Below are 24,731 nucleotides of genomic sequence, written 5' to 3'. Positions count from 1 at the left end.
AAGGCCTTTTTAGTGAGATACTAGCAGAGAACTTTCCAGGTTTGGAGAAGGACAGAGACATCCTAGTACAGGAAGCTCATAGAACCCCCAGTAAACATGACCAAAAGAGATCCTCACCACGACACGTGGTAATTAAATTTACCACAGTGAAACATAAAGAAAAGATCCTAAAATGTGCAAGAGAGAAACGTCAGATTACTCTCAGAGGATCTCCAATCAGACTCACAGCTGACTTCTCATCAGAAACCCTACAAGCTAGGAGGGAATGGCGAGATATAGCACAGGTGCTAAGAGAGAAAAATTGCCAGCCCAGAATATTATATCCTGCCAAGCTCTCATTTGTGAATGAAGGTGAAATAAAGACCTTTCATAGCAAACAGAAATTGAAAGACTTTGTGGCTACTCGTCCGCCCTGCAAAAGATACTTAAAGATGTGCTACACTCAGAAACACAGAAACACGGCCATCAATATGAAAGAAGGTAAACGAAGAACACCTACCAGTAAAAGAGCATGGGAAGCTCAAAGCATATACTAGAAAATATCTCTGGGAAAATGGCAGGGCAAAGTCACTATGTATCAGTAGTCACATTAAACATTAATGGTCTTAACTCTTCAGTTAAAAGACCCCGATTGGCTGATTGGCTCAAGGAACACAACCCAACTATTTGTTGCCTACAAGAAACACATCTCTCTAACAAAGATGCATGCAGACTGAAAGTGAAAGGTTGGAAAAAGATATTCCATGCCAACAGAAACCAAAAAAAAGCAGGTGTAGCCATATTAATATCAGACAAAATAAACTTTAATACAAAAACTGTTAAGAGAGACAAAGAGGGACACTATATAATGATTAAGGGTTCAATTCAACAGGAAGATGTAACTATTATAAATGTATATGCACCTAATTACAGGGCACCGGTCTATTTAAAAGATATGTTAAGGGACTTAAAGGGAGACTTAGATTCCAATACAATAGTACTGGGGGACTTCAATACTCCACTCTCAGAAACAGATAGATCATCCGGACAGAAGATCAACAAGGAAACAGCAGATTTAATCGACACTATTGCCCAAATGGATCTAACAGATATCTACAGAACTTTCAATCCTACATCTAAAGACTTCACATTCTTCTCAGCAGTGCATGGAACCTTCTCTAGGATTGATCACATACTAGGCCATAAAGCAAGTCTCAGCAAATTTAAAAGAATTAGAATCATACCATGCAGCTTCTCAGACCACAGCGGAATGAAGCTGGAAATTAGCAACTCAGGAAACCCTAGAAAGTATGCAAACACATGGAGACTGAACAACATGCTCCTGAATGAACACTGGGTCATTCAATAAATCAAAAGAGAATTCAAAAACTTTCTGGAAGTAAATGAGGATAACAACACAACATATCAAAACTTATGGGATACAGCAAAAGCAGTATTGAGAGGCAAATTTATAGCAATAGGTGCCTATATCAAGAAATTGGAAAGGTACCAAACAAATGAGCTTTCAGTGCATCTCAAGGACCTAGAAAAACTGCAGCAAACCAAACCCAAATCTAGTAGGAGAAGAGAAATAATTAAAATCAGAGAAGAAATTAACAGGATTGAAGCAAAAAAAAAAAATTACAAAAAATCAGCCAAGCAAGAAGCTGGTTTTTTGAAAAAAAATAAACAAAATTGACACCCCATTGGCCCAACTAACTAAAAAAAGAAGAAAAAAGACCCAAATCAATAAAATCAGAGATCAAAAAGTAAATGTAACAACAGACACCACAGAAATAAAAAGAATCATCAGAAATTACTACAAGGACTTGTATGCCAGCAAACAGAAAAATCTATCAGAAATGGATAGATTCCTAGACACATGCAATCTACCAAAATTAAACCATGAAGACATAGAAAACCTAAACAGACCCATAACTGAAACAGAAATTGAAACAGTAATAAAGGCCCTCCCAACAAAGAAAAGCCCAGGACCAGATGGATTCACTGCTGAATTCTACCAGACATTTAAAGAAGAACTGGCTCCAATTCTTCTCAAACTATTCAGAACAATCGAAAAAGAGGGAATCCTCCCAAATTCTTTCTATGAAGCCAGCATCACCTTAATCCCTAAGCCAGAGAAAGATGCAGCACTGAAAGAAAATTACAGACCAATATCCCTGATGAACATAGACGCAAAAATCCTCAATAAAATTCTCGCCAATAGAATACAACAACACATCAGAAAAATCATCCACCCAGACCAAGTGGGATTTATCCCTGGTATGCAGGGATGGTTCAACATTCGCAAATCAAATGTGATTCACCACATTAACAGACTGCAAAAGAAAAACCATATGATTATCTCAATAGACGCCGAGAAAACATTCGATAAAATTCAACACCCTTTCATGATGAAAACTCTAAGCAAATTGGGTATAGAAGGAACATTCCTCAATATAATCAAAGCAATTTATGAAAAACCCACGGCCAGCATCCTATTGAATGGGGAAAAGTTGGAAGCATTTCCACTGATATCGGGCACCAGACAGGGATGCCCAGTCTCACCACTGCTATTTAACATAGTTCTGGAAGTTTCAGCCAGAGCCATCAGACAAGAAAAAGAAATTAAAGGAATACAAATTGAGAAGGAAGAAGTCAAACTATCCCTCTTTGCAGACGATATGATTCTTTACTTAGAGGATCCAAAGAACTCTACTAAGAGACTATTGGAACTCATAGAGGAGTTTGGCAAAGTGGCAGGATATAAAATCAATGCACAAAAATCAACAGCCTTTGTATACACAAGCAATGCCACGGCTGAGAAAGAACTGCTAAGATCAATCCCATTCACAATAGCTACAAAAACAATCAAATACCTTGGAATAAACTTAACCAAGGATGTTAAAGATCTCGAATGGAAAAATCTTCCATGCTCATGGATTGGAAGAATCAACATCATCAAAATGTCCATTCTCCCAAAAGCAATTTATAGATTCAATGCAATTCCAATCAGGATACCAAAGACATTCTTCTCAGATCTAGACAAAATGATGTTGAAATTCATATGGAGGCACAAGAGACCTCGAATAGCTAAAGCAATCTTGTACAACAAAAACAAACCCGGAGGCATCACAATACCAGATTTCAGGACATTCTACAGGGCAGTTGTAATCAAAACAGCATGGTACTGGTACAGAAACAAATGGATAGACCAATGGAACAGAATTGAAACACCAGAAATCAACCCAAACATCTACAGCCAACTTATATTTGGTCAAGGACCTAAAACCAATTCCTGGAGCAAGGACAGTCTATTCAATAAATGGTGCTGGGAAAACTGGATTTCCACGTGCAGAAGCATGAAGCAAGACCCCTACCTTACACCTTACACAAAAATCCACTCAACATGGATTAAAGACCTAAATCTATGACCTGACACCATCAAGTTATTAGAGAACATTGGAGGAACCCTTCAAGATATTGGCACAGGCAAAGAGTTTCTGGAAAAGACCCGGGAGGCACATGCAGTCAAAATCAAAATCAACTATTTTGGGATTGTATCAAATTGAGAAGTTTCTGTACTGCAAAAGAAACAGGAGAGTGAAGAGACAACCAACAGAATGGGAAAAAATATTTGCAAACTATGCAACAGATAAAGGGTTCATAACCAGAATCTACAAAGAGATCAAGAAACTCCACAAAAACAAAACAAACAACCCACTTAAGAGATGGGCCAAGGACCTCAATAGACATTTTTCAAAAGAAGAAATCCAAATGGCCAACAGACACATGAAAAAATGTTCAAGATCACTAGCAATCAGGGAAATACAAATCAAAACCACAATGAGGTTTCACCTCACCCCAGTTAGAATGGCTCACATACAGAAATCTACCAACAACAGATGCTGGCGAGGATGTGGGGAAAAAGGGACACTAACCCACTGTTGGTGGGAATGCAAACTGGTCAAGCCACTATGGAAGTCAGTATGGAGATTCCTCAGAAACCTGAATATAACCCTACCGTTTGACCCAGCCATCCCACTCTTTGGAATTTACCCAAAGGAATTTAAATTGGCAAACAAAAAAGCGGTCTGCACCCTAATGTTTATTGCAGCACAATTCACAATAGCCAAGACCTGGAACCAACCTAAATGCCCATCAACGGTAGACTGGATAAAGAAATTATGGGATATGTACTCTTTAGAATACTATACCGCAGTAAGAAACAACGAAATCCAGTCATTTACAACAAAATGGAGGAATCTGGAACACATCATGCTGAGTGAAGTAAGCCAGTCCCAAAGGGACAAATACCATATGTTCTCCCTGATCGGTGACAACTGACTGAACACCAAAAAGGAAACCTGTTGAAGTGAAATGGACACTATGAGAAACGGTGACTTGATCAGCATAGCCCTGACTGTTAATGAACAACTTAATACATTATCCCTCTTAGTAGTTTTTTTGTCTGTTCTACTTAATATGACTGGTTTAATTCTGTAATTAATACACAGTTATTCTTAAGTGTTGAAATTTAACTGAAATGTGATCCCTGTTAAACATAAGAGTGGGAATAAGAGAGGGAAGAGATGTACAATTTGGGACATGCTCAAGCTGACTTGCCCCAAATGGTAGAGTTAGAAAAATACCAGGGGACTCCAATTCAATCCCATCAAGGTGGCATCTCACTAGTCCAAGTGATCAATTTCAGTTCACAATGCCATCTCACTAGTCCAAGTGATCAATTTCAGTTCACAATTGATCATATCGAAAGGACTAAGAGTCAAAGGAAGCACATAAACAAGTCTAGTACCTGCTAATACTAACTGATAGAATAAATAAAGGGGAGAGTGATCCAACATGGGAAGCGAGATACTCAGCAGACTCATAGAATGGCAGATGTCCTAAACAGCACTCTGGCCTCAGAATCAGCCCTAAAGCCATTCCGATCTGGCTGAAAAGCCCATGAGAGTATTTCAGGCATGGAAAGCCAAGACACTCTGGCAAAAAAAAAAAAAAAAAAAAAAAAAAAAACTAAATGAAAGATCTCTGTGAGTGAGATCCCAGTGGAAAGAACAGGTCTTCAAAGAAGGAGGTACCTTTCTCTGAAGGGAGGAGAGAACCTCCACTTTGACTATGACCTTGTCTAAACAAGATAAGAGTTGGAGAACTCAAGGGGCTTCCATAGCCTTGGAAACTCATGACAGGAGCATAGGGAGATTACTGATGCCATAGACAGGAGTGTCAATTTGTAAAGTCAACAACAGGAGTCACTGTGCACTTACTCCTCATGTAGGATCTCTGTCCTTAATGTGCTGTACATTGAGATTTAATGCTATAATGAGTACTCAAACAGTATATTTCACTTTGTGTTTCTATGTGGGTGCAAACTGTTGAAATCTTTACTTAATGTATGCTAAACTGATCTTCTGTATATAGAGTATCGAAAATGAATCCTCATGTGAATGGAAGGGGAGAGGGAGTGGGAAAGGGGAGGGTTGCGGGTGGGAGGGGTGGAGGGGAAGCCATTGTAATCCATAAGCTGTACTTTGGAAATTTATATTCATTAAATAAAAGTTTTAAAAAAGATTCTCTCTCTCTCTCTCTCTCTCTCTCTCTCTGCCTTTCAAGTAAACTTTTTAAAGATTTATTTATTTATTTGAAAGGCAGAGTTACACAGAGAGAAGAAGCACAGAGAGGGAGAGAGACACAGAGAGAGACCTTCCATCTACTGTTTTACTCCCCAGACAGCCACAATGGCCAGGTCATGGCCGGCCCAAATCCAGGAACCAGGAGATTCTTCCACGTCTCCCACATGGATGCAGGGGCCCAAGCACTTGTTCTGTCTTCCACTGCTTTCCCAGGTGCATTAGCAGGGTGCTAGAATAGAAATGGAGCAGCTGAGTCTTGAACCGGAGCACAAATGGGATGCTGGCATCACAGGCAGTGGCTTTACCTGCTTTATCACAATGCTGGCCCCAAAATAAGTATATATATTTTTTTAAAAGTTAAGTTTTCACCTGCTGGATAAGGAGGATAGGTTAGTCGTATAGTGATTAAACCATAAGTATTAATATAAAAATTTTTATTTCAGAATTGGAGGTAAATACTAGAATAAGGAGCTAAAATATGTAAAAGTAATAGATTCTAGACAGTGATTAGCAGAGATCCAGATGGGGTAGAAAACAAGCTTTTCATTTTTCTCATGAGCCTTGTAGAACTACTTGACTATTAAAACTGTACACATGTGTTAGAAAACACAGTATCTATTTTGAACATACTGGATGAGAGATGAGAGACAACAAACAGTTTGTATCTAGTGCTCCTCCAAGTTTAATTTGCATACATATAACCTGGGGTCTTGTTAGAATTGACAGCTGCCTCAGCAGCTCTGGGGTGGGATCTAAATTCTACATTTCCTTCAAGTTCCCAGTTCTTTCTGTCAGTGCTACTGGCCCATATGCCATACTTCAAGGAACAAAGTTATATGCTGCTCTTTGTATACATAGAGAAGTAACTAGAGGGACGCCAAGGATAAAAGAAAGATATTTAATGTAAGAGGTTCTATTGTACCTCCATTACTCTCTCCCCACTATTTCTGCCTGAAAATCTACTCATGCTTCAATATTTCATTCAAATGTCACCTCCTCTGTGAAATGTCCCTCAGCTTCCACCTCCTCACAGTCTCAAGCAAAATTAATTATTTCCCTGTTTGGGGCTTCCATAAAAATCTCTGACAGCACTTGTCTCATTGTGTTGTTACAGTTATTATCTTGCCTGCTTCACCCACTAGACTTGGAAACATAAGCCATGACTTGTTTCCTTCAAATCTGTGAAACTCTTGAATTTAGCATAGATATTAGAATATTGAAGCTTAAATAATTACTTAGAAGAAACAAATCACTAATGACTAAACATTGTGACAAATTATAACCACTGGAAGTAAGACAGGTACACATTCACTGGTGACAACACAGAAGGAAATTCTATATTTGGTAGGAAGCTGATGACCACATAAATCTCCTCCTAGAAGTCCATGCTTCTATTCCCTGGATGCTATGAAATATTATTTCCAAGGGAATCATGCTTTCTTAATTTATTGTAAGGATTTTTTTTTCAGATTTTAATGTCTGGTTACATTTGATTCCCTATTAGGAAACAAAATTCTTTAATATGGTCTTAATAGACTTAGGAAACTATACATGGTTTTAGCTGTTAAAGTTATTCTGGCACATTTCAGATCCTATAATCAAAACTGACCTCAACTTGGCAGCCTCTGCACCCTAAATTACAGAAATGAAAAGAAAGCCAACACTCATTCTAATTAGGGTCATAATCAGCTGTTAGCAATGGCAAATGAGCCCAGAGAGGGTACCCTGCCAGCACAATTTTTAAATAGCAGGAAGTTCATTAAGATAAGAGAAGAGTACCAAGATGCTGACTTGAACTTTGTTCCAACTAGTGCTGGGAGGTGGGACGTGCTGGCCTCAAATGGATCTGCCTCTCCAGTGTCTGGGTTTAAGGCTACAGATGTCTGCAGATGCAGAAGTAAATGATCATGATTAGGAAAGAAATTAGGAAAATAAACAAAGCATCAGAGGAAGGAGCTGAGGCAGCTGATGTTCTGCCATCTGCCAAGATTTAGACTCCAGTTTTATTCCAAGGTCTGGAAGGGAACTTGCAAATCAATTACTAGTCAGCCGTTTCATGCTTGGATGTACATGAAAATCACCTAGATGCTTTATAAAAAATATTGATGTTCAAGTGCCACAACCAGGATTCTGAGACAGCAGGTCTGGGCTGGGGTCTAGGTCTCAGGGCCATTAATTTGCCCAAGTTCACCCAAATTTTGTTTATTATGTTTTTGTTATATTACTATGTTTTTATTTGTTATTATATTATATTGTTTTGTTATTACATTATATTTTTATATATATGGAAAGCCAAGACACTCTGGCAAAAAATAAAAAAATGATCTAATGAAAGATCTCTGTGAGTGAGATCCCAGTGGAAAAAATGGGCATATTTTTGTTATTAGTTAGAGATGGTCATTGCACCTGGTTATATATCGGCTTCCCTCTCCTGAGCTTCTGTAGTAACCAGAGGCAATACATAAACAGCTCCACTCTGGGATGTTTTTCATCATGAGATCAAGAGCACCCTCAAAACCACATGTGGCTCAATGCAACTAGAGGGACTGAGTCAAAAGAGCATTGTCTCCAACAGGTGGAATTTTGTCCATTCCCTACCACTTACATCACAGGCCAGAAGGTTCTGAATAAGGTCTGGGAAAAGTAATCATTCTGCAGTTTCTACTGGCCAGTTTTATCCTGTAACCAAAGGCAAAGCAATGTGTTGCATGCTTGCTAAGTGTGCATGCCTCCCCAACACACACACACATACACACACAAACTAACTATAACTCACAGCTAGAACTAGACAGCTCTCTCAAGCCATCTGCAACTGTCCCTGAAACACAAAATCATTGACACATGCCATTTTCTTGCAAATATCAATACTTAATTACATCTGACCTTGATAAATATCTTGACATCTGTATTATAATTTAAAAAAAAAACAAGTCAGCTAATTATTTTAAAGATATTCCAAAAAAAACCCCATCATAACCCATTATCATAACCATGAAAGGATATGTCATCACTCAGGGATGTGGAACCCACGCACCCATTGTGGGTGCTACTTGGCAGTGACCCCTCAGGGCTCAAATCTCTCAGACATCACTCCTCTTAGTCACTTGATGTTTCAACATCCTGAAAACTGTTATTTCATGTTTTCTCTGGTTTTTTTTTTTTTTTTTGGTTGCTTCTGACAAAAGTTAAACACAGTTTCTATTACTTCATGTTAACCCAAAAGGGAAGCCTTGGGTGCAGTTACAACAAAAAAAGAGCACATATTAAATGTATCGAGAGAAAATAAAATTGCTTCCTCACTGTCCGCACTAGATTCAAGGGGAAAATGAGTCAGTGGCTATTATCTTCACCTTACATAGAGTATTCTGACAACCAGATTTCCACAGTTCTAAGCAGTGGCAATTACTACACACACATTGATCTGAAAGTCAGTTTGGAAGGTTTGATGAGAGACCCACCACATTGAACATACACCCAACTGTAAGGCACACCATGAAAAACATTTCAAATTCTTTATTTGAGAGACAGAGAGAGAAAAAGAGATGGTCAGAGAGAGCTCCCATCCATTGGTTCACACCACAAAGCCCACAATGCCCTGGTTGAAGCCAGGAGCCAAGAACTCAATCCAGGTCTCCCATATCAGTGGCAGGAACCCAATTACTTGAGTTATCACTGCTGCCTCCCAGGGTCTGCATTGGCAGGAAGCTGGAGTCAGGAATCACAGCCAAGAATCAAACCCAGTTACTCCAATGAGGGTGTCTTATCTGGTAGGCTAAATACCTGCCACCTTAGGATCCCAAATGTTCTAAGCGGTGGTTAGGTTGGTCAGAGTATTTCAGTCACACTGTGGATAAAAGAGATTTCTGTGACCTTTCTAAGTTCCTGATCAATATGTATAACCTGTTTTTATTGGAAAAATTGGTCCCAAGCAAAAACATAACCTCCTTCTTCCTCATGCCATCCTCTGGAACTCAAGGTTACTTGGGTGACAAAGTCCAGATCACATGAAGGAAGGGCATTTATGATGCTGAGGGCATTTCTCCCCTGCTTCATTAGTGGCTCTCTAGTGCATTGGAGTTCCCTGGGGGGCATGTTACGACACGTTATTGGACCCCACTCCAGAGCGTCATGGGTCATGAGTCCAAGATGGAGTCTCAGAATTTGCATTTCATTTCTAACAGGCTTCCAGGTGATGCTAATGCAGCTGGACCTGGGACCATACACTTCTCTGCAGCTTTCTTGGTCATACACCAACAAGGATGCAAGAGCAAAAACCTTGCTGTCTTGGGAACACCACACCCTGGTCTAGGTTTGGTGATAAGTGGAAGTTGACTTTATATATACAAGGCAATTTGTAAGCCAGACATTCCCAATTTGAAGAACGCCATCCTGAGGACACATAATCTTGTCACCTATAGTTCTAATACACTTTACATATTTAACTGTTAAGGAAAAAAAAAAGAACTCCATCCAGGCTTCCCATGTAGGTGTCAGAGGCCCAAGATTAAGATTGCCATCTTCCTATGGAAAGCCAAGACACTATGGCTAAAAATGACCTAAATGAAAGATCTCTGTGATTGAGATCCCAGTGGAAAGAATGGGCCATCAAAGAAGGAGGTACCTTTCTCTGAAGGGAGGACAGAACTTCCACTTTGATTATGGACATATCTAAATAAGGTCAGAGTTTGTGAATCATAAATAAGAGTGTCAATTGTTTTTGTTTTACTGTTTGAATACTAGTTTTACCGTTAATTTGCATAGTACAACACATTAATGACAGAGATCCTACATGAGGAGTAAGTGCACAGTGACTCCTGTTGTTGATTTAATAATTGACATTCTTATGTATGACGTCAGTAATCACCCAAAACTCTTGTCATGAGCTGCCAAGGCTATGGAAGCCTCTTGAGTTCATAAACTCTGACTTTATTTAGACAAGGCCACAAGCAAAGTGGAAGTTCTCTCCTCCCTTCAGAGAAAGGTACCTCCTTCTTTGATGGCCCGTTCTTTCCACTGGGATCTCACTCCCAGAGATCTTTCATTTAGGTCATTTTTTATTTTTTGCCAGAGTGTCTTGGCTTTCCATGCCTGAAAAACCCTCCTGGGCTTTTTAGCCGGATCTGAATGTCTTAAGGGCTGATTCTGAGGCCAGAGTGCTATTTAGGACATCTGCCATTCTATGAGTCTGCTGTGTATCCCGCTTCCCATGTTGGATTGTTCTCTCCCTTTTAATTCTATCAGTTACTATTAGCAGATGTTGGTCTTGTTTATTCGATCCCTTTGACTCTTAGTCCTATCATTATGATCAATTATGAACTTAAATTGATCACTTTGACTAGTAAGATGGCATTGGTACATGCCACCTTAATGGGATTGATTTGAAATCCCATGGCACGTTTCTAGCTCTACCATTAGGTGTAAGTCTGAGTGAGCATGTGCCAAACTGTACATTTCCTCCCTCTCTTATTCCCACTCTTATATTTAACAGGGATCAATTTCCAGTTAAATTTAAACACCTAAGAATATCTGTCCTTACGTTGTTTTACTATGTGAATTAATGGTAAAACTAGTCTTCAAACAGTACTTTATACTTTGTGTGTCTGTGTGGGTGCAATCTGTTGAAATCTTTACTTAGTATATACTAAGTTGATCTTCTGTATATAAAAATAATCGAAAATGAATCTTAACAAAGAAGGGGATGGGAGAGGCAGTAGGAGATGGGGTGGTTTGCAGGTGGGAGGGAGGTTTTTGTTTTTGTTTTACTGTTTGAATACTAGTTTTACCGTTAATTTGCATAGTACAACACATTAAGGACAGCGATCCCACATGGGGAGTAAAACCACTATAATCCAAAAGTTGTACTTTTGAAATTTATATTTATTAAATAAAAGTTTTCTGAAAAACAAAAAAAAGATGTGGTAAGCATTTGTTGGGAGAATGAGCAGCCAGATTCTAAATTAAAGTTTGTTTCCTTGATTGAAATTTCAAAGAAAAAGAAAAGATTGCCATCTTCCATGGCCACACTATAGGGGAAAGATTCATGTTTACACAAGAGAAGAGAAGATGCTAAGCCACTACTTTCTTCTAATCTCTTTCATTTTTATTATCCTATCATCCTAATAATTGATAACCATCGATGAAAATGGAAATTGCTGACTCCTGGAAGTAAAGGGTATTTTTATCATTATGTAACTGTTGAGGACCATTTTAGCACAAATATCATACAGTCACAATTCCACCAGCTGTGTCTAACCCCTAGTTGTTGGTGGTGTCAATAGGCAACTGCAGGAGGCTGAGAACCCTCACACCTCCCTCACTTTCTCCCTGCACAGCCTGCCACCTCTTGGTCTTCCAGCCTCAGACAGCTTCTTGCACCTGACCCATTTAGCTGAGGAGACAGATAGCCAAAAAAAAAAAAAATTGAGGCAACAAAATTGGTGAAGATCTTATATTTGTTGTGCTTACCTTTTAGTAAATTAAAGAAAAATTATTCACCAATCAAATGATCTGGAATTTAAGCCTTATACTTGGTTTAAAGCATTTTTAAGATAAGTTGTTTTCATACTTCAATGTATATTATAATTACCAGGAGAGTAAAGCTAGGGATGTGTATTTTTAAATTATTTTTTATCGATAGATTTTATTTTAGAACAATTTTAAATGACAGAAAAACTAAGGCAATAGTATAGAAAGTTACTGTACTCTTATACCCTATACGCACCTATTTATACACTTCCTTCTATTAACATCTTACGTTAATTAGTATGATATATTTGTTACAATTAAGGAACCAATATTGATACACTACTGTTAACCAAAGTCCATATGGTTTACTCAGATTTCCTTAGATTTTATTGAATGTTTCCTTTCTGTTCCAGAGTCTCATTCAGGATTCCACATGCTATACAGTCAGCCTTCTGTTTCCCTGGTTTCCACATCCACGAATTCAAACAAATCTGGATAAAAGATATTTGGAAAAGGAAATTTTATCTGCAATGAACATGCACAGATTTTTTTCTTGCCATTTTCCCCTAAACAACCATTTTCATAGCATCCACTTTGCTTAACGTATCAGAAGTGATCTAGAGACGACTTAGAGTATCCAGGAGGATTTGCATAGATATACGAATAAACACTGCACCATTTTAATAAGTGATTTGAATACCAGCATTTTTAAGCACCTATGGGATCTGGAGCCAATCCTGCTTGAATATCTAGAGATTATTGTTTTTTACAGTTATCAGGTCATCTTTTTTATTTTAAGGACAAGAGGAAGGGAGGGACAGGGGGAGAGAGAGAGAGAGAGAGAAAATGTTCCATCTACTAGAGAGAGAGAGAGAGAGAGAGAATATGTTCCATCTACTGGTTCACTCCTCAAGTGGCTGAAACAGTCAGGTCTGGGCTTGGCTGAAGCCAGGAGCCATGAACTCCATCCAGGCCTCCCATGTAGGTGTCAGGGGCCCAAGCAAGTGGGCCAACTTCTGCTGCCTTCCCAGGTGCATTATCAGGAAGCTGGCTTGGAAAGAGTGTGATAGGACTCAAACCAGCACTCTGGTAATGTGACAGTGCCATTGTAAGTGATAGCTTAACCCACTGTGCTACAATGCCACCCCCAGTTATCACGTCTTCTTATGCTCCTTTGTCTGAACTTTGTTTGGAGGGAGGCTTCTGTCATATGATTTTTCTTTCTGAGAGACAGAGAGATAGAAAAAGCAAGATCCCATCTACTGCTCACTCCCCAAATGCCCACTGAGGCTGAAGCCTTGAACCCATCCCATGTCTCCCATGAAGGCAACAGGAACCCAGCTACTCCAACCATCATTGCACTCACATAGCCTTCCTTAGTAGGAAGCTGACATCAGGAGCTGAAGGTGGGACTCAAACCCAGGCCCTCCCATATGGGACACAGGTGCCTTAAACTGCAAGGCCAAATGCTTGCCCCAAGCATTTCCTTGTTTTTGATAGCCCTGACAGTTTGAAGGAATACTGGACAAATATTTTCTAGGATGGCTCTCTACTACAATTTGTCTGAAATTTTTCTCATGTAGTTGGGTTACAAGTTTTGGGGAGGATCACAGAGGTGAAATGCCATTTTCAGAACATCATATCAAGGATACATAATACAACAGGATTTAAAACTGTTATTAACATTGATCATTTTACTTAAATAACGTTAGACAGATTTCTACACTGAAAAGTTACTATTTTCCCCTCTTTCCATATTGTCCTCCTTGGAAGGAAGTCACTATGTGTAGCCCACACTCAAAGAGTGGGGAGTTACCCTCCCTATCTTTTAAAATGAAATCTTAGGGGTTGGAAGTGTGGCACAGCATCCATACAGTGATGCCAACATCCCATACAGGCACCAGTTTCAGTTCTGGCTGTTCCATCTCCAATCCAACTCACTGCAAATGTGCCTGGGAAAGCAGTGGAAGATGGCCCAAATACTTGGGCTCCTGTCATCCACGTGGGAGACACAGACAGGACTCCTGCTGTGGTCTGGTCCAACCCTAGAGGTTGCATTCATTTGGGGAGTGAATCAGTGAATGGAAGATCTCTGTTTCTGTCTCTTCCTCTGTCTCTGTAATTCTGCCTTCCAAATAAAGAAATAAATCTTTAAAAAAAGATTTCCACATGTCTTTGTAAATATCTACATGAGAGATTTGTCTATTTTCCTCATGGGTTAATTTATTCAGTAATTCATTATCAGTTTGGACTCACAGATATTTATTCTATACTTTGGATTGTAATTTGGTACTACTTTATATTTTGGCTCACAGTGGCCTGGCTTTAACCATTGGGGAGGCTCTTTCAGTTGGCTCCTGTTCACCTGTGACATATCTCCATCAGTATGTCTGTGTGTGTTCAGCATATATTTGGTTTCCAGCTGAAAAATCCTCTAGACTCATCTTAATATATATTCCTGTCCCAATCCTTGAATCAGCCATCTCTCCAAAGAACCCTGTTTCCTTTTACTGGAGAATAATATAAAACACAAGAGGCAGGTACTTGGTAGGCTCATTGCTACTGAGTGTTATTCCCTTTGGGCCACATGTAGATAGGAATCTCTCTCTCTCTCTCTCTCTCTCTCTCTCTCTCTCTCTTCTCTCTCTCTCTCTCTCTCTCTCTCTCTCTCTCTCTCTCTTTGTGTGTGTGTGTGTGTGTAGGTAAATACATATATTCCTATATGTAACTAACTGCAACTATATTAAGTTAAACCTGAGTTCTTACAAATGTTTCCAACTCAAATTCATTACCACATGAATCCTTCTCTCATTTATAATCTCCCAATCCAACAGTGAGAAACTGGGCTCCCACCATCCTCTCTCCATCTACTTAATTGTTCAATTCCAGCATACTTGTACATATATAGTAGTCTCAGAATTGTTAAACTTACTCCTGGGAAAAACATTTTTTACTATATTATGGCACTTATGTGCCTTTAGCCTTGCATACTCACCTGATTTCCAGAGTTACTTAGGTCAGCAGCTTTTGCCTTGCTGCTTCAGGAGGGTGCTCCACACAGGAGAAATACAGTGAGATACTCTCGTCACAGTCCGCAGTCTTTCCTGTGGTTCCTGACTTCCTAAGTGATGTATTCAATTTGCATACATTAAAACTCACTCTTATGTTATAACATTACTTGGGTTTTGATGACTAATGCATGTGCCATGTTTACATCATTACAGCACCCTACAGAACAGTTTTACTGCCCTAAATCAACCTATTCCAGATTTCCCCACCCTCCAAGCTCCTAACAACCACTGATCTTTTTATTGCCTGTGTACCTTTTCTCTTTAGAGAATATCATATAATTGTAATCATCTAGGATGCAATCTAGGATGCAGTCTCTTCAGACTGGCTTCTTTCACTTACAATAAATGTCTAAGTTTTCTCCACATCTTTCATAGTTTGACAGCTCAGTTCTTTTTATGGTTGAATAATATTCCATTGTTTGACTCTGCCACAATTTGTCCATTCAACAATTAAAAGGCATCTTGGTTGCTTCTAGGTATTGGCAAGTATAAATGTAACAACTTATGTGCAAGTGTTTGTATACACTTAAGTTTTCACGGTATGTAAATACTCAGTAGTAAGACTTCTTTATAGTAAGGTATAACCATACTTGTTTTTAATATTGTAAGAAAATGCAAACAGTATTGTCTTTTGCATTCCTACCAGGAATGAATTAAGAGTTTTTGTTGCTCCACATACTCACCAACATTTGGTGTTGTCAGGATTTTTTTCTTTTTAATTTTGGCAGTGGTATTGCATCGTCTTATTTATTTATTTATTTATTTATTTGAAAGGCAGAGTTACAGAGAGGCAGAGGCAGAAAGAGAGAGAGAGAGAGAGAGAGAGAGAGAGTGAGAGAGAGAGAGAGAGAGAGGTCTTCCTCTTCCATCTACTGGTTCACTCCTCAAGCGGCCACAATGGCCAGAGCTGGGCTGAGCCAAAACCATGAGCCAGGAGTTTCTTCTGTGTCTCCCACGTAGGTTCAGGGGCCCAAGCACTTGAGCCATCCTCTGCTTTCCCAGGCCATAGCAGAGAGCTGGATGGGAAGTGGAGCAGTTGGGCTTTACCGGTGATGCCACAGCAACTGCCCCTGCATTGTCTTAATTAATTTGCAACTCTCTAATTATAAATGATATTGAGCATTTTTTTCACATGCAACTTTGTGCATATTTCATTTTGTGTTGCCTGGGTACACTTGTTTAAGAAATCTTTATGAATAATTCTGGTTAAGACCAAGACTAGAAGGCCATCGCTCTAGATCCATCATTTGCCACATATCTCTACTTACTGCCTGTCCCCCATGAGAGCATCCTAGTTGCCAACAGGAACACTTCCTCCACTTCATTTCACAGCTAATTTTTTTTATTTGAAAGTCAGAGTTACAGAGAGAGGAGAGGCAGAGAGAGAGTCTTCCATCGATGGTTTACTCCCAAATTAGCCGCAACGGCTGGAGCTGGGCCGATCTGAAGCCAGGAGCCAGAAGCTTCCCCTGGGTCTCCCAAGCCGGTGCAGGGGCCCAAGGACTTGAGCCATCTTCTACTGCTTTCTCAGGCCATAGCAGAGAGCTGTATCAGAAGTGCAGCAGCTGGGACTCAATCCGGCACCCATATTGGGTAACGGCACTGCAGGCGGTGGCTTTACCTGCTACGCCACAGTGCCAGCCCCTAAACATTTTTTTGTCTTTAAAATTTCACCACTTATTCATTAGTGATTTATTTGCATAGAATAGTGATCTATTCTAAGTGAACTAGGAGGTAAACATGAGCATCCCCTTGCCTAAGGAGATCTTGGTTTATTCTGCAGTTTGATGAATTCTTAATCAGCGAAGTGTGATTCCATGCGCTATGGTTACCTAGTGCACCTGCCCAGATTTCTCAGGCGAGGACATCTGGCGCCATAGGTTCCAGTTCACAATTCAGAACAAATCCTTTTCCTATGGACATATAGTTCTTTAATTAAAGAATGCATAAGCCCACTTGCAAACAGTATGACAGCAATTTAGAATAAGCCTCCACACAAAAACAAGACAAACAGCTTCTCACACTAAAACACCAGCTGTTGAACAACGGCCACTGAACCACTGCTGTGTCTCTCATATGTTCTAAGAAGAAATCTTCTTTCTCTCATGTTTTAGATGTCTTAGGACCTGTATGACCGACAACCTCCTGGGGACTCATTATTTCCTACACCACACTCAGAGAGATTTCCATTTTTATAGAGAAGGGGGTCTTTGATCTTAGCTCTCCCAATCAGCAATACATTACTTTATACACTGAGATCCTCTTCGAGGGGACTAGAAGTTCTGTTTGCTTCCTTCTGTCTGCTTTCTGTCACCATCACTTCACCATCATCATCATGGTCTGATCACATTATCCACTCCTAAACCTCTACAGATATCATTAACTGCCTTCTCCCTGCTCCTAAAAAGCTAGGGAGTACGTCCTTGGTGAGCAAATTCCTATTCTCTAAGTTATCGACCCAAATACTTGGCAGATTTGGGCAGCTGTGAGAGTTTTAACTAATTCTTTCAAATTACCTAATAATTAGCCCTCCTCCCTCCTTCTAAAGCCACCTCTGAGTTGTGTCTATTCCTGCTTTTGACCACCGATTTCTTAAAATCTGTTTTTAATCTCTTCAAATTGTTAAATATGCTTACAGTTGAACCATTTTGAAATTCTTCTTTGAACCCAACAGTGGAAATCCAGTTTATGTCTTCTGGCTTTCTCTAAGAAGCATAACCCATCTTCTTTCCTAACTGCCATCTACCTTGCTGTATATGCAATTCTGTCTAGACAGGGACCACATTTATCTATGTGGGCCGTATTATGCATTGATCTCAATGTGAGAAATGTATACCTGTCAAATTATGGCAATTGATTATTCTTGGCTGCAATATTGACCTGAGATATGACCTTCCTCAAGTTGTGTAGATTTCTTTCTACTTCAAATGTCTCCTGTAAAAATACTGACCTAGTTAAACAGAAACACTGTGAAGACTAACTAACAGATTGTTCTGAAAATGCCATGGTCTATAAACATTATTATTAACGTACTGAGCTATACATATAAACAGTGATGTAAGCAAGCTGTTGACTTTTTAATTAAAAAAAATTCTAGCTCGAATACTTTAATATTATCTATATTTCCCTAGCATAATGCTAGGTAAAAAAAAAAACTAAGAGTTCATTTTCCCCAAGACAATGACCAATACACACCAAAAGTTGTTTTAAATTACAGTTAATGTTCACATCAAAGAATTTTCTGGAATCTAAGACTAGGAGATCTTAAAGATCATCGCACTCCAGGGGCCAGCCCTGTGGCGCAGCGGGTTAACGCCCTGGCCTGAAGCCCGGCATCCCATATGGGCACCGGTTCTAGTCTCAGCTGCTCCTCTTCTGATCCAGCTCTCCACTGTGGCCTGGGAAAGCAGTGGAGGATGGCCCAAGTCCTTGGGCCCCTGCACCCACATGAGAGACTCGGAGGAAGCTCCTGGCTCCTGGCTCCTGGCTCCTGGCTCCTGGCTTTGGGTCAATGTAGCTCCAGTCGCAGCCATTTGGGGAGTGAACCAGAGGATGGAAGACCTCTCTCTCTGTCTCTACCTCTCTGTGTAGCTCTGTCTTTAAAATAAATAAAATAAAGCTTTAAAAAAATCTCTCTCTTAAAAAAAAAGATCATCACACATGGCACTCCTACCTAGAACAGGTAGGAGTATTAAAGATCTGGGGGCGGGGGCGGGGGGCTTGGTGCTGTGGTGCAGCGGGTTAAAGCTCTGGCCTGAAGCACCGGCATCCCATATGGGCATCGAGACCCGGCTGCTCCACTTCCAATCTAGCTCTCTGCTGTGGCCCAGTGCAGTGGAGGATGGCCCAAGTCTTTGGGCCCCTGCACCCTCATGGGAAACCAGGAAGAAGCACCTGGCTCCTGGCTTCGGATTGGCGCAGCTCTGGCTGTTATGGCCAATTGGGAAGTGAACCATCAGATGGAAGACCTTTCTCTTTCTCTCTCTGCCTCTCCTCTCTCTGTATAACTCTGACTTTCAAATAAATAAATAAACCTTAAAAAAAAATCTGGATACCTGGTGCTGTGGCATAGTGGGTAAAGCCTCTGCCTGCAGTGCCAGCATCCTGCACGGGTACTAGTTCAAGTCTCGGCTGCTCCACTTCCCATCCAGCTCTCTGCTATGGCCTGGGAAAGCAGTAGAAGATGGTTGGGCCCCTGCACCCATATGGTGGAGACCCGGAAGAAGCTCCTGGCTCCTGGCTTCAGATCAGCACAGCTCTAGCCATTAAGGCCATTTGGGGAGTGAACCAGCAGATGAAAGACATCTCTCTATCTACTTCTGCCTCTCTGCAACTCTGCCCTTCAAATAAAACAAATAAATCTTTTAAAAAATAAAATAAAGACCTGACCACCCAGGCTCTTGGTAGACCCTGTAAGAGCATCCTATTTCATATGGTGACCTTTTCAGGTATGTGATGGAAGCTAACTGATGCTGCCTTCTTTTAAAGGAGATGAAATCCTCCATTCAATTTTTTATTCTGTGATCTGATCTTTGGCCTGCGATCTGGAGGTAAACACAGTGAGTCTAATCACTTTTACATGACAATCTTTCAACTATTTGATGACTGATGTCGGAATCACCAAATGGTTTCTCTTCTCCAGATCCCAGTTGCTTCCTGGCTTCCTGAACCCAGCCTTCATCCTGTTTGCCCTCTCAAGACAGGCCCCAGTGTCTCACAGTACATTTCAGAAGCATTACTGAAGACTGATGACAGAACTCTAGCAGCAGCTGCCCAATGGGAAACAATGCTGGGACTCACCTCCCTTCCTGTCCTCCTCCCACCAGCACAGGGGTCCAGCTGCAGGCAATGATAAGATGCTTTGCCACTGAGCCCTGCTTCGTTTCCTGAGTTCCATCCCAGAGCTCTAACTGCAGTTTGTCAGAACACCCCAGAGCCTGGTTTCCCCTTATACATCCTACCCCCTAAACCCCTGGTGTCAAATACAAGTACCAGTCAGCACCTACCTCCCCAGCCCTGCAACTGGAGGCCTCTGCCAGCTTGCACACTGATAGCTCCTTATGCTCAAGGGCTCCTTGATCATCAAGGGTTCGCCAACCTGCCTGCACATTAGATATCCCTTGGGGCCTTTACAAAGTACTGATGCTGCTACCCTACCCTTCCCCAACAGGTTCTGATAGAATCAGGTGATGTAGGATGCAGGCATGGTACTTTCTAGAAGCTTCCAGGGAATTCCACACTGTAGTCAGAGTTAAAAACCAGTGAGGAAACATGGACCTTCCCTGAGGCTACTCCTTCCCGTATGAAGATGCTTAATCTTCCTGTCTCCACTTATCAGAGCCAGTAGGTCATTCCCCTAGTTATACTCCCTTCGATGCTGCCAGTCAGTATTGCAGGCATGTAATGTAGAATGCTGAATGAATAAATACGCTTGTGCTCCTTTGAGATCCACACTCGAGACAGACACCTCCCCCCTTCATCTTTGTCATCTGACAATCTTGTATCAATGCTTGCATATTCATCATGATCTTATGATCTTCATTTCCCAATCTTTATCATACTCAAGGAAATCAATGCCCACATTGACTGTGTTTCTACAACCTGGGCTCCCCCTCTTTGATCTCAACTCCAATCACTTAATCTCCACTTCCGTCAGCCACTGGCTTCCAAGTTCACATGCAGTTTATGTCATCATTCAGAGCATGTCCACCCTCTGACATGTGAAGCTCCACTATCCTCTTACAACCATTCTCTGTCCAGCTCTCTTCTTTTCACTCCCAACTCAAATCTCTTTTCTTTCAAAGTGAAGCTTCAAGAAACGGTACCTTTGGCCTGCGCCACGGCTCACTTGGCTAATCCTCCACCTGCGGCGCTGGCACCCCGGGTTCTAGTCCCAGTTAGGGTGCTGGATTCTGTCCCGGTTGCTCCTCTTCCAGTCCAGCTCTCTGCTATGGCCCAGGAAGGCAGTGGAGGATGGCCAAAGTGCTTGGGCCCTACACCCACATAGGAGACCAGGAAGAAGCACTTGGCTCCCGGCTTCGGATGGGCACAGCACGCTGGCCGGAGCAGCCATTTGGGGGGTGAACCAACGGAAGGAAGACCTTTCTCTCTGTCTCTCTCTCACTGTCTAACTCTGCCTGTCAAAAAAGTTAAATTAAATAAAAAAATAAAAATTAAAGAAACGGTACTTTTCATTGTCCAACAACCATTTTTCTCTCACCTATCTAGTCCTTAACTCAGAAAGACAGAGAGAGAGAGAGAGAGGTCTTCCATCCACTGGTTCACTCCCCCAAGTGGCTGCAATGGCCAGAGCTGGACTGATCCAAAGCCAGGAGCCAGGAGTTTCTTCTGGGTCTCCCACCCACATGGGTGCAGGGGCCTAAGGACTTGGGCCATCCTCTACTGCTTTCCCAGGCCATAACAAAAAGTTGGATTGGAAGTGGAACAGTGGGACTCAAACTGGCACCCATATGGGATGCCAGCACTGCAGTAGTGGCTTTACCCACTATGCCACAGTGCCAGCCCCCAACATACACTTCTAGGGATACTTCTAAGTCCTCATTTGCTCGAGTGCTTTGCAGCATTGGTGCAGCACTGGTACAGCCATTCTTTCTTTCTTCCCTCAGTTTCTAGAGCCACATTTTCCTGAATCACCTGTTACTTCACTGCCACTACTTTTCAATGCCCTTTGCAGGCTCTTCTCCTGCCAGACTCTTAAATGTTGCTGGTGCCTTACTCACATTTAAATTATTTTAATCATGCCCGTTGCTTCAAACATTCAAGAGGTTCACGGAAATGTATAATATGAAGATTATCTGTGGATGTCAAAAATGTTGCACAGAAATTAACTTATCTTTTAATCCCATTTGCCATGAAATTTCAAAAGTATCCTTGTATTGCTTTTACCCAGACAACTCCAGCCCAAGCTCTTTTCCTGACATATAACTTGAATTTCCATTTACTACAACCTCCAAAAGAATATCCTGCAGTCTTTTCAAATCCAGTATGTTCAAAAATGAAGTCATTATCATCTACTCACCATCATTGGACTCTAAAGCCGAAGGGGCTGAGAACTCCATTTAGCTCAATCTATGTCCTATAGTGTCAAAAACTCTAAGGACATGTGTATTTCTGCACACAAGCAACCTTGTAATTCATTCAACTCAATATTTTCCTGGGAAGACTTTGTGGCAAGTACACCCACAATGGACCTGCACCCTGAATTTCCATCTTGGCATACCACACCACCTTAGCCCAGTTGCCCAATGGAAAAAAACCACAAATTTCATATCCAAGCGGCCTCCAAGTCATAGTAGTAATTCTGCCTTCTGAAAATCTCTTCTCCTTCAAAAATATTTATTAACCATCTACTATTTTCCAGCCACTGTGTGAGTCTAGGGACACATAACCTTGTCTCACTATCTCCATAACAAATAGCCAAGGGTCAATCAGACTCACTTTGAGGGATAAAAGATCCAGAGTATAGATCTGACCTTATACAATTGTGGGAGCTGTTTAACAAGTTTATGTGCCATGTTGTTTCTTCATTTGATGTTGGCCTGAAGTCAGCAGGGTAGGCAGTCAAGAACAAAAGACAGACAGGAAGCAGGGGAGAGCAGAGGTAAGCTGGAACTCACCAGGGTTAAGTTGGAACCCAAGAGGACAAAGTGGAATGGGCACCACTCTGTCAGTACCTCCATGCCTTTAACTTCAGTGCTGTGAATGGACTGAAACAGATACTGGCGCCCTTTGTCAGGAAACTAAACCAATGGCTGGCACATGAGTTGGGAAGCTGAAAGACGAGATCCAGCAGTAGCAGGAATAGCTGCAGATCCAGAAGGCAAACCCTAACTATGCGGGTGATCTGCAGTTGTGCCTGCCCCTACGCTGACGTTCAGGGTACACAGAGCTGGGGCTTCACTCCCCCTTCTCAACCTTGTGAAAATCCTAACTCAGAACCAATGCCAGGAAAGGAATTCTGGGAAACCCACCGCTAAGCTGACCCGGCACGATGCTGCTCTCTCTACCATCTCTCCCCAGTACAGAGCTACTAGACCTGCCCCTGATCCCAGTGTCTTCAGGGGAAGGTTCTACTGTGGGCGCTGATCAAATTGCTGTCCTGCCCAAATTCTCTACTACCTCTCCAGCAGCAACTGCAGAAAACCTCCCCTCCTTTTCTCAATGGACTAGGTAAAATTAGATATGTCATCAAGAGAAAGAAAACTAAATAGTTATTTAAACGAAATAGAAATCTATCTCTGTCTCAGGTAGGTAGTTTGGAGGTATAAGGGTTTCCATGGCATCAAGGACTTAGCTAGGCTCTCTCTATCATGTTCTGTATGGATAACAGTATTTGATTTCCAGAATTGAGATTGGAAAAAAGACAAACACAAAGGCAAAAAAGAAAGATCATGGAGGGGGGCAAATGCTCTCATGCTTCACTGTCTTTGAGGAAGAGTCCCTGGAGCTGCCCTGTGATCCATCCATTGATAGAACTCAGTCCCCTAGCCACACCTAGCTTCAAGGAAGCTTGGGAAACATAGTCTGTAGTCCAAGCAGCTCCTTGCCCAGTTAACATGTCTGTTGTTAATTGATGAGGGAAGAAAACAAACAATGTGGGGCAATTAGTCTCCCCCATACATGACATATTGGAATCTTCAACATCCTCCAAGCTCATTTCTTTCCTATTTACATCTCATATTTTAACAGGAAAGCTAAAATACTTGGTGTTTGCACACAGAACACTCTATGAAATAGTTTCCTGACTTTCCACAGACAGTTTCCTTGCTAGAATTCCTTTCCTCAGTTGCCTGCTGGGTAAACACCTATTTATACTTGGAGCACTTTGGCTCAGAGCTCCTTGGCTGAGCTCATTGGCTCTTTGCTCCCAGGTGTTCCATCTCTCTACACACCCTGTGCCCTTTGACCAAGTACCCATTAAAATCATTAGGCCATCCTATGACAGTTTGTTGCTATGTCCCTCTCCTTGCTGACTGAATTCTTAAGAGTATCGGGAGGGCTGGCACCGCGGCTCAATAGGCTAATCCTCCGCCTTGCAGTGCCGGCACACCGGGTTCTAGTCCCAGTCGGGGCGCCAGATTCTGTCCCGGTTGCCCCTCTTCCAGGCCAGCTCTCTGCTGTGGCCAGAGAGTGCAGTGGAGGATGGCCCAAGTGCATGGGCCCTGCACCCCATGGAAGACCAGGAGAAGCACCTGGCTCCTGCCATCGGATCAGCGCGGTGCGCCGGCCGCGGCGGCCATTGGAGGGTGAACCAATGGCAAAGGAAGACCTTTCTCTCTGTCTCTCTCTCTCTCACTGTCCACTCTACCTGTCAAAAAAAAAAAAAAAAAAGAGTATAGGGAATGTTTTTTAGCCCAGAATCTCAAAACACAGCTCAGTGTTCACTGCATAATTTACAGGAAATGTTTTCAGAAAGAATACATACAGAGCACAGAGGGCCTGGTACTTCCATCAGTCCATATGTGAGATTTCTACAAATGCAATCTGGAGTTGCTGGGAGCAGCAGCCAGCCAGCCACATGCTTCTATAAGTGTGGAATCAC

This window comes from Oryctolagus cuniculus, chromosome 7 (genome assembly GCF_964237555.1).
Source record: "Oryctolagus cuniculus chromosome 7, mOryCun1.1, whole genome shotgun sequence".
Taxonomy (NCBI): domain Eukaryota; kingdom Metazoa; phylum Chordata; class Mammalia; order Lagomorpha; family Leporidae; genus Oryctolagus; species Oryctolagus cuniculus.
The sequence above is the reverse complement of the archived record's forward strand: the minus strand, read 5'-3'. Positions refer to the sequence as shown.